This window comes from Molossus molossus, unplaced genomic scaffold, assembly GCF_014108415.1.
Source record: "Molossus molossus isolate mMolMol1 unplaced genomic scaffold, mMolMol1.p scaffold_m16_p_18, whole genome shotgun sequence".
Taxonomy (NCBI): Eukaryota; Metazoa; Chordata; class Mammalia; order Chiroptera; family Molossidae; genus Molossus; species Molossus molossus.
This window is the reverse complement of record NW_023425353.1, coordinates 59,569,986-59,580,818: the sequence shown is the minus strand read 5'-3', so window position 1 is coordinate 59,580,818 and position 10,833 is coordinate 59,569,986. Positions and strand designations below refer to the sequence as shown.

Below are 10,833 nucleotides of genomic sequence, written 5' to 3'. Positions count from 1 at the left end.
TGCAGAACGGGGGGCCCTGGAGAACCTGCTGCGTGCTCAGTTCAGCACGGGCGAGGCCCGAGGACCAGCAGGGGTGGGAGTGTTTATGGCGACCGGATGTGCGCCCTGCTCTGACGTTTCACATTCCCTTGTCCCTACATGGAATCCTGCCCAGGTGCCGGGAAGCTGCACCTGTACACTGAGTGTTCATAACGGTGGAAGAAGAGAGAACAGGTGTGCCCTCGAGAGAGGAGGCTGGGGCAGGACCGTGCGGGTCAGCTGGCCGGAGGCCTGGCTTGGCTCTGACACTCAGCCCCGCGCCGCAGGGCAGTCACTGCCTGTCGGCCTGCGTCTGCACGTGGGGAATGGCGGGAGCATCAGTCTGCTCCTTGGCGTGCTGTCAGAGGGCGAGGGCCTAGCGGGAGAGTACTGGTAAACCATCGTGCGCAGGAGGAAGGCCTTGAGTTCACCTGCGATACGGTAGTCCTGTCCGCTTCAGGCGGCGCAGCATGGCCATGTCTCCGGCCTTACAAAAAAGGGGCGTTTTATGGTACTGCAATGTGAAGGGCCCCCCCATTCTTCCACCTCAGAAAGGTATCGGCCTTTCTTCCGCCCCCTGGCCCTGCCCCCTTCCATCCAGGCACAGAGCCCTTGGTACCATTGGTGTTGGGTCCTCCAGGATCCAGGGAGGCCTGTCCTGCAGGTTGTGGTTCAGGCCTGTCATGTAGGGAGCCAGGGACCAAACCCCAAGGTCTGTCCCTACATGAGGAGAGCTTTGATTTTCCCGCCTGGGAGCAGTGGTGTCAAACTTCTGTTGCCGGGGCAACGTCGTTGGCAGAGAACCTGGGGAAACGGGCTTGTCAGTAAAATCTGGGAATGGCCGGATATGGAAACATCTGGCCGTGTGTACTGATGGCGGAGCTGTTGCACACACGCGCCTTTCGTTCAGGGTAAATTTACCAAATCCACTCTGAGCCTCTAACCTGCGCTTGGCCCGTGTGACCTTCTTTATCCTTTATGCCTATCTGATTCCGGGGCGGCTTCAGAAGCAGTGTTCAGTGCGTTATTCAACGGCCCCCAGGGTTCTGTTGTGTTTAATGGGATTTTCTAAGAGCAGAAGAGATTGAGGCGGACTGAGCCAGGGCACCCTCTTCACACGCTCCTTTCAGAAGCTCGCTGTCCGTGTTACACCAGCGTCCCACTGTTTTCATGTCGTAGCAAAGGTCTGTGTGGCCCAAACGATGGGGACGTTTTAACAAATGTCCACACAGCGGGGAAGCCTACGCTTGTGTTCGTGTATGTGAAGAATGTTGTGTAGCCGTTTACGTGCTGTGTATATGTAAATTAAGTGATGTGGCTTCAGAGGTGGGAGGAGAATAAACCTAAGGTACGTCTTAACTGTGTGTCTGTATTTGTGTGAAACATTCTGATTTATGGGTCCACTTTCCTGGGCCTGGCACATGGAGGGGGTTGTGTTTGAGAAGTAAAATTCAGGTCCTCTTATCCAGTGAAGTCTAGACAGGTGCAAGGACTCAAAGAGTCTTCAGCACTAATCTCAGACTCTGGAATGCAATCATGGGTCCAGAAAAGACCTTGAAAAAAAACAAAATAACAGTTGCCATGCTGCCCTGGGGGCTGGGAGGCCTGCCTCCCATGCAGGCTCTGTCCCTACCTGCTGTGTGTGCAGGGCAGGCTCCTGTCTACTCTTGAGGATGGAGTTATCTCCTAAGACCAGCCCTGTCACGAGACGGCCACCAGGAGGCGCAGCTGCTAGCCACATCTTTGGGACGGGCCCTTTTGCAGAGGTCTCCCTGTGGCAGCTGGTAAAATTCCCAGAAAGGAAACACATGCACCAACCTCTCCTGATCACGCTCTACACACATTGGGAAATGCACGCTCCAAGCTTTTTCTCTCCACCATCTGTCCTGCATGAAATCTTTTGGAGGAGGCAAAGACTTCCAAAATAAACATCTGAGTTACTGAGTTCTGGGATTTGGGAGTTGGCAGAGCCTTTGGATGTCATCTGATTCAACCCCCTCATTACTTGGGTTGGGGAAGTTGAGGCCCATCCCAGGAAGCCAGTACAGTGTAGCTCAGAGCTCCTTCCCCTGAGCTGGGAACGAGGTCTGTCTACCACTTGGCAGCACCCACAAAAATAAAAGGGGATCTTAGCCCACAAAGGGTGTCCTTTCTGTGCCAGGAGAGCTGGGTACCAGCTTAAGCTGATGAATCATCTTCCTTTTTCTTGGGCTCTACCCCCTGATGGGGCCAGGTAGCAGAAGTACTGCCTGACAGCATCCTTGGCCATGCCAGGGGAGAGTGAGGCTCAGAGACCAAGACGCCGCCTGTGCACCGGCAGGGGGCGCTGCCTGGCTCTGCTGAGTCAGCCCTAAGGCAGTGCTGGGTCAGATGTGCAAGGCACAACCTCTGAAGTTCACCCAAGAACATGAAGGAGAGTATCTTTGTGACCTAGGATGAAAAAGTCTCCCTAAAAAAAATGTCACTGACATAACCCTTAAAAAAGTGATTGATGAATCTGATTACATGCAAATAAGGATTTTGTGGACCAAGTTAAACACAAGAAGATAATTACAATGAATTAATACAATAGAGGATTAATACACAAGCAATTCCTGTAGATCAGCAAGAAAGATAGCAACCTCAATAGAAAAACGAGTGGACAGTTTGAGGAAGGGAAACCCCCAAAAGCGGATAAGCATACGAAGATGTTTAAAATCACCAGAAATACAGAGAACTGCATGTGCTAACAACAGTAAGATGGTACCTTAAACCTATTGGTTTGGAAAAACAGGAAGCTGAATGGACCAAGTGCCGGAGGGGCGGTGGGGACATAGGACTTCATGCACAGCCAATCTAGGGAGCAATGCTACTCTTATGGGCTAAATTGTGCGCCACCCCCCCCCCCATACATTGAAGTCTCAACCCCCAGTACCTTACAATGCAAATATATTTGGAGATCTGGCCTTTAAAAGGTAAATGTGGTAAAATGAGGTCATATGAGTGGGCCCAAATCCAATATGACTGGTGTTCTTGTAAGAAGCGGTTAGGCCCCACTGGCTCTTCCGAAAAGCCATCTTTGCCCTGTTCCTGTGGCCGCCCCTTCGCTCCCGCAGCCGCCTCTGTCGCCGGGATTCCGGCAGCTTCTTCGCCAGAGTCCTCGAACTCTCGCTCTTTTTAAAATCCGCTGCATCGGGCCCCCGGTGCGCCCACCGCGTCAGACGCGGCCGTGGACACCAGCTCCGAGACCACCACCAAGGACTTCGAGAGAAGGAAGGTGTGGAGGAGGCAGAGAGTGGAAGAGACGCACCTGCTAATGGGAACGCTGAGGAGGAAAGTGGGGAGCAGGAGGCCGACAATGAGGTAGATGAAGAAGAGGGAGGAGGAGGAAGAGGAGGAAGGTGATGGTGAGGAAGAGGATGGAGGTGAAGATGAGGAGGCTGAGGCAGCTTCGGGCAAACGGGCAGCTGAAGATGATGAGGATGAAGATGTTGACGCCAAGAAGCAGCAGACCGATGAGGATGACTAGACGGCAAAAAAAGGAAAAGTTAAACTTAAAAAACAAACACACACACAAAAAAAGGCCACTGTGACCTATTCACCTTCCACTTCCCGTATCAGAATCTAACCCTGGTCGCCTTCCAGTAGAGGGGCCCGCCCGCCTGCCCAGGGGCAGTGCCACCGCAGATGACACGCACTCGCCACCACCCAACCAAACCACAACGCGAATTTGCAGCAGGGGAGGAAAAAGAACCAAAACTTCCAAGGCTCTGCTCTTTTTCTTAAAAGCACTTTAAAAAGGAAAATTTGTATTTTTTATTTACATTTTATATTTTTGTACATATTGTTAGGGGTCAGCCATTGTTAATGATCTCGGGATGACCAAACCAGCCTTGGAGCGCTCTCTGTCCTACTTCTGCCTTTACTCGTGGTGCGACCATGTTCATGATAACCTCAAAGGAGAGGAAAAAAACCTTGTAAAAGAAGCAAAAACAACAACAGCAAAACAATCTTATTCCGAGCATTCCAGTAACTTTTTTGTGTATGTACTTAGCTGTACTATAAGTAGTTGGTTTGTATAAGATGGTTAAAAAGGCCAAAGATAAAAAGGTTTCTTTTTTTCCCTTTTTTTTCTGTCTATGAAGTTGCTGGGTTTTTTGCCTGTTTGATGTATGTGTGAAATAATGTTGTCCAACAATAAACAGGAATTTTATTTTACTGAGTTGTTGTAACAAAAAAAAGGATTAGGATAAAGACACGGGCAGAGAGAAGACCATGGGAGAAGGTGGCCGTCTGCAAGCCAAGGAGAGAGGCCTCAGAAGAAACCAACCCCACACACACCTTGATCTCTGACTTCTAGCTTCCAGAACTGTGAGGAAATGCATTTCTATTCTTTAATCCACCCAGTCTGTGGTCTTTTGTTGTGGCAGCTCTAGCTGACTAATACAACCGCCTACCCAAATGTGGTGTGTACACACCTTGTGGAAACTTCACTCTTGGTTTTACGTCCCTGGCAAATTCTTACACAGATTCTTAAGGGGACATATGTTTCCTGAAGCATCACTGGCGTTGGCAGGAAGCACCTGTGTGCCGCTCATGCACAGACAGCGTGCACCATGCTGCACGCAGAAGGACCAGGTTACATGTAATGTAGGGTGTGGATGGAGCTTCAAACGTAGAACTGAGCGAAATATAACATGTATATGATTAGAAATATTGCACACATAATGATAAAGTATTATGTAAGAATATATTTTAAAAGATTCATATTCAGCCCAGCTGGGTGGCTCAGTTGGTTGAGCATTGTCCTGTGCACCGAAAGGTTGCTGGTTTGATTCCTGGTCAGGGCATATACCCATGTTACGGGTTCGATCCCTGGTCGGGGCACACAGGGAAGGCAACTGATCGAAGTTTCTTTCTCACGTTGATGTTTCTCCTTCCTTCTTCCTCTCTCTAAGCATGTCCTCGGGTGAGGATTAAAATAAATAAATAAACAAACGAATAAATAAATACAACTAAAAGGATACCTATTCAATGCATTGCTGCCTACAAGGGGCCAGGACCACGGGAGTTAGGTCTAGAGATAATGAGGAATTAATACTAAAAGAGGGTCCGTGGTCTGGTTCCTGAGCCCTGGGAGAAGCAGGGGCCTGCATTGCCCCTGGAGATCCTGCCCTGGGTGTGCCCGGCCTGTTGACTTGGTGAGGCCCAGAAGGCCTGCCTTTGGGGGGGCTCTACGCCCCCCACGCTGCCGGAGTGTTTGTGCCTCCAGGGCGTCTTCAGTGGGTGAGTTGGGTGGGAACTGAAGCCAAAACCAGGGGCTGTAAGGATCGGGGGGCTTCTGGAACACATGGGGCGGTGTGAGCCGAGCGGAGGGGACTCAGAGGGAAAAGCAGGCGTGTGGGAGCTGGCCTGGCCACTGGGGACTCGCTCCTTCCAAGATTCAGGCTGTCTGACAAGTCGTTTCCTGGCGGAGACTTTCCCACGTGAGGCCCTGGGCTGACGGCTCTCACAGGGACAAGGAGCACAGCTGCGGGGGGACCGAGGTGCCCCGAGGCGAGGCCTTCCTCCCACCCCAGAAATAGCCTGAGGGGTTGTTCCAGGCACATTTTCTGAGGCCCCCGGGATCAGAGCAGGGCCAGGGCAAGGCACACGGGGGCAGCTCAGGGATGGATGTTCTCACAGGCGATCCACAAGGCATGGGCCGTGGCTTGCACTCCGCCCTGACGGCGCTACGGTGTGTGGGATGGCACCTCGGAACACACTGTCCCCGTCCCGCCGACATGTCTCATCCTGGATGCTGGCGTCCACAGAGACATCTGCCGATCTCCCCAGTGCCTCCTGTGTGTCCAGCTCGCGGGCGAGCCCGACGCCAGTCGCAGGAAACAGCCTGTGCCAGCTCCCATTTGAAGAGTAAATATTAGTTTTTTCAAGAGCTGCCTGTTCTCTATCACTCGGCACCTAGAACACTGAGCCGGGGAGGGTGGGGGATCCCCTTGGTCCCCATGTCCGAATGGAGTCTGTGGGCCCAGGTCACTGCTGTGCAGAGGGCCCCAGAAACAGGCTCCACCATGTCCAGGCAGGCTCCCCTCCGGCACTGGAACCCTGGTGCCCCCCCCAGGGGAGAGTCACGCACTGAGGTCCCGGCCTCCAGGGCGGGGCTCTCCTCCCAGGCTATGGGGCTGTGTCTGGGGGCTGCACGTTTGACCTGGTCCTCAAGGCCTCCGCCCCAGTGCTGACATTGTGGTTTAAAAGCCTCTGGTTATCAGGAAGGGGAGATGACCTGCTCCACCGTCCCCACTTTGGGGAGGCCTCCTGTGACCACCCCCTACTCTAGCCCCCATCCTGCTTGCTTGCTCCGATCGTTTCTCTTTATTACCAGATTCCTCATTACAGGGTCAGCCCGTGAGCACAGCGCCTCTGCCTGGGTCCTCGCTGCGTCCTCGGCCCGCAGCTCTGCATAGCTTGGTGCCGATGGTGTGATGATGTTAATGCTTTAAAGACATTAAACACACAGAGTCCCTTTCCCCAGCCATGAAGTTATGTCCCCTGAAGCCTGGGGAGGGGCGGCGTGTGAACGCCATCTCAGGAGGGGAGGGGGCCCAGGGAGGAGAGGCCACCGCCAGCTGACAGGTGGAGGGAGAAAGAAGGGGACGAACCTTTCGCACACGTGTCCTGGTCTCATCCTTTGGGATGAAATCTTGAGGGGGGAATTGAGGCTGCAAATAGAGGGGACATGTGTGTCACTCTGCATAGGGAAGAGCCTCCCAGGCAGCCGGTGCCCCTAGGTGGCCCTGTTTTGATGGCAAGAAGATCTGAGTGAACGCCACCAAGTCTCCCGGAGCTCCCAGCAGCCTGGAGGGATCTCGGGGCTCCTTCGTGCTCCACAGGGCATGTGGCTGAGGTGGAACTGGTGGGCCCCACCTGGTGCTGCCACGGCCAGTGTGAGCTGAGCCCACCGCAGAGGGCACGGTGAGGGCAGCTCACGCGCAGGACTGGATGGCGGCATGGTGAGACTGGAGGGTCTGAGGGGCCAGCCATGGTGGGGCTGGGTCAGCCAGCGCAGGCCCTGAGGCCTGGGCCACCAGGACAGGCTGAGTGCCCACGAAAACTCCAGTGCACAGGGCAGCATGAGGAGCTTGGTGCCACCAGGAGCCACTGGCATCGGGCCCTTCATCTTATACCCTATTGACCCACCTTTGCCAGTTCCCACAAAAGTAACCGGCCAGCCCCTTGCCTCAGTTTACCCAATCGCTTTCTGGCCCAGAGTTCTGACGCTCTGGTGTGGGTCGCCTGAAAGAACTGGCTTGTCACTCAGCATGCCACGCCTGGAAGTACGCGGCGCTGGCGTGGGCAGACCTGGAGCAATGGATGGTGGGAGCTAGCCGTTAATATGCTCTCCTGCCCCTTGCGGGGGAACGACTCTGGTGCATTCTGCCCGCAGCTCAGGTGGTCCCAGTGGAAACGACTTTCCGTTGCGACAGCAGTGACTGGCTCAATAACCCTCCTTCATTTTGGCTTTTCCCACTTCCCTGTCCCCACGTCTCTGTTCCCCATGCCTGTTTCCTGGTTGCAGGCCCTTGTCTTGGGCTCTGCTTTCCGGGGACTCAGCTCACCAGCCACTTGAGCCCCTGTGCAAGAAGTTATCTGTGGCACTCGGCAGGCCTCTGGCCCCTTGCACAGTCCCCTGTGTTGCAGGGGCTGGGAGGCCAAAGCCTGCCTTTCCCAGATGCCCTTGCTGCTGGGAATCAGGGTACAGCTCAGGCTCTGCCAGAGGGAAGCCTTGGGGGGAGGTGAAAGGCAGAGGGAGGTGGGGCCCTTCCGCCCGCAGTGTGGCGCCAATGGGTGGGATCCGGCTCGCAGGAGCTTTGGCAGCAGCAGGACACTGTGTTCCTTCCACTGCACTGTCATCGGCCTAATGGATATGCAGCTAGGGCGTTGACACTAATTCCCTGCAAGATGGCAGCAGGGTGGTGTGACCACGAAGTGAGCCCTCCCTTCATTCCTCCAGATCGCTCCACGTTTCATTCCCTACGTTACATTTCTTTCTGCGTGAAATCCCTGCAGTGTTTTGTTCCTGCACTGACGGCGGCTGATTCGGCTTCCTCACCTCTACCATATGCGACACCAGCCGGCTCAGGTGGAGGGAATCCGAAAAGCCACACATTTACCCGAAAGACATCCAGAACACCCCGGAGTCAGACTCTGCTGGCTGCCTACTTGCCAGCCTTCTTCCTTGTCAGATCAACCCCCTTCTGGAAGCCTGGTGCCCCCTGCAGCCAGGGCTTGGGTATATGATCTTGTCCTGGCCTAGAAGCCTGCAGAGAGCCTGCAGAAGGTGGGTTCTGGGATAGCTTCTCTCCCCCGATAAAAGGAGGCGCAGGAAGCATGCTCCTCCCTGCCAGGGCCTGGGGTTCTGGGAGAACGTGATGCTTGGGTGGCGACAAGCATCCTGCCATCATAAAGTGGTAAGTCTGTGGACAAAAGTCAACTTGCTGAAGGTGGCAGAGTGGACAGATAGAACACCCCTGGGTAATGCTGACACTGTTGAGCCGCTGAATTACCCCTGGCGCTGCCTTCTACTAGGAGGCATCACCTGGCAGGACCCCTTCCCTCTGAGCCACACACAGGCCAGTTCAGACCTCTTCAGAGTCCCGTCCTGTCAACATGCTGGGACCAGGGGTGCTGGGGCCTCTGAGAGCTGAGCAAGTGTGGCACTCACCGCGGGTGTAAAATTTAAGGAGGTGGCACAGAACCCAGTAATCAGGATAAATTATACTTAAAAAAATAAGAACAAATGCAAAAATACACAATTAACAAATTATCACTGTTTTTATACAAAGAGACTACAGAACCAGTGTTGCCAGCTAGGTCTGCTCTCCTCGTGTGCCTACCGGGCACACCCCATGACCCGCACCTGTGACAGTCCAGGGACGGAAGCAGGGCTCTGGGATTCTGAGGACTGGGCTCTACCAATGATGGGCTGGTGATCCCAGGCAAGTCCCTTTCCTTCTCGGTGGGCTTCGGCTACCCTGTCTGTCCTGCATGGGGGCTGGGGCATTGCTAGGACGACCCATCCTCCTCATCCCCATGGCCTGCTGAAGCTACTGTCCCTGTCCCTGGGAGGCTGTGTCTCCAGGGCCATTGACTCCTGGCTATTAATATCTCAGCCATCCCCGGCCTGATCAGGGTGTTTAATGACTGCCAGCTGTGGCTCCTGCCCCCTTCCCCTGGAGAGATAAGAGCAGTTCCTGTTCCCACATAGGGGAAGCAGGGTCACTGCTCATTAAAACAGGCTCTGGCTGCGTGGTAGGAAGGGGGGGCTGACACCTAACCACCTCACCCCACCCTGGCCCATCACACCAGATGGAGGTGCCCGGGGATAGACTCCCTGTGCACCCCTCCCCCACGGGGCTGCCTTGGTCTCCCCACCACCTGCCTGGGCCCTGTGAGTTTAGAAGCCTTGGGGCTTCTCCCCAGATGTCCTATAGACATTACACCCAGCATGGCCCAAACCACCGGATCATCATCTTCCCAGCGCCCCCTTCCTTCCTCATCTGGATGATGGACCGGATGCTTTCCCCAGGCCTGCGCCAAACCCACCCTCACCCTCTCGGCCTCCCAGAGGGCCCCCGGCACCTGCTCACCGGGATTCAGGTGTCCCTGGCACCCATTACGCTCCCTTGAGACCCGAGACCCCTACCTAGTCCTCAGAGACTACGCCGAGGTCACCTCACCTGGGAAGCTGCTCCCAATCCATTCTGCTGGCAGACTGGCCACCCTCCTTGGGCAGCCTGTGCCTCAGAGTGGCAGGAACAATCCACATGTTGCTCTCTGCCATCGAGGCGATGGTGGTCCTCTGCCCAGATGGTGGGGGACTCCTTGCCCTTGTCTTCCCAGGAGGTGACCCCTGAGTCAACTGGCCTTTGCTCTCAATGACTGGGGTCAGAGTTCAGTCAAGGGCAAGGGACTAGCCTGTGGCAAACCAGAGGCCTGGCTCTACCCGGGGTCCCAGCTGGGTCTGGGGCAGGGATCACTGTGTGCCACAGTGGTCAGGGGCCTGGGTCTGAGGGCCAGGCCCTGCATCTCCTTGATCCCGGGGGTCACCAGTCCCATGGCCTCACCCCCGGCTCCTCCCTCTTTGGTCTCATTTGAAATGCAGCTGAGGAGAGAGAGGCCTGCCATTGGTGTCATCTGCCTCCAGGTGTCTGGGGCCCTGAGGCCAACCTTGGTGAAGTCCTTGAGGTCCCCACCAGGTGGCGATGGAGATGAGCTGGTCTTACCCGACTAGCACCCTGCAAGGCAGGAGGGGGCCCCTAGAGCTGGAAGGAAGAGGGGCTGCAGGAGAAATTCCTTCTGTGGCCCCCCTACTGCACCCCTACTTCACAGGCAGCTCGGCTGTCTGCCTACAGCCGGTACCAGCCCACGACTCTTCCTATACCTGAATGCCCACCACTGGGCTTCTTACCTCCTGCCGCCTCTCAGGAGGGACTCCATCTGTGTACCCTTTTTTTGCCCATCTTGGGTCTCTCTTGTTTCATTCACTTTCCTTCTCTCTTCAGGGCTCTCTCCTTACCCTAAAGCCATGACTCACTAACGGTGAGATTTCAAGCCCTGGATAGGCTGGGTTTAGCCTTGTCTGGGGCCCCTCCTGGTATTTATACCCCTCAGTCAGCCAGTGGGGTTCCTGATCTGGAAGGTGGGCGCTGCCCTTTCCTCTGAAACGCTTTGCTTCTAGGATCTGGTAGCTCCTCCCGTTTCAGTTCCTCCTCTTCTTCTCCCCTCTTCTCCCAGCCCGAGCTCATCCCTCTTGTCCTCTGCACAACACCCATCCTC

At 55.1% G+C, this 10,833-nt stretch overlaps 1 pseudogene; it reads left to right on the top strand.

The window, feature by feature from the left end:
• Nucleotides 1-488: 488 nt before the first annotated feature.
• On the top strand, nt 489-3,526 carry LOC118632966 (annotated as a pseudogene).
• The last annotated feature ends 7,307 nt before the right edge of the window (nt 3,527-10,833 follow it).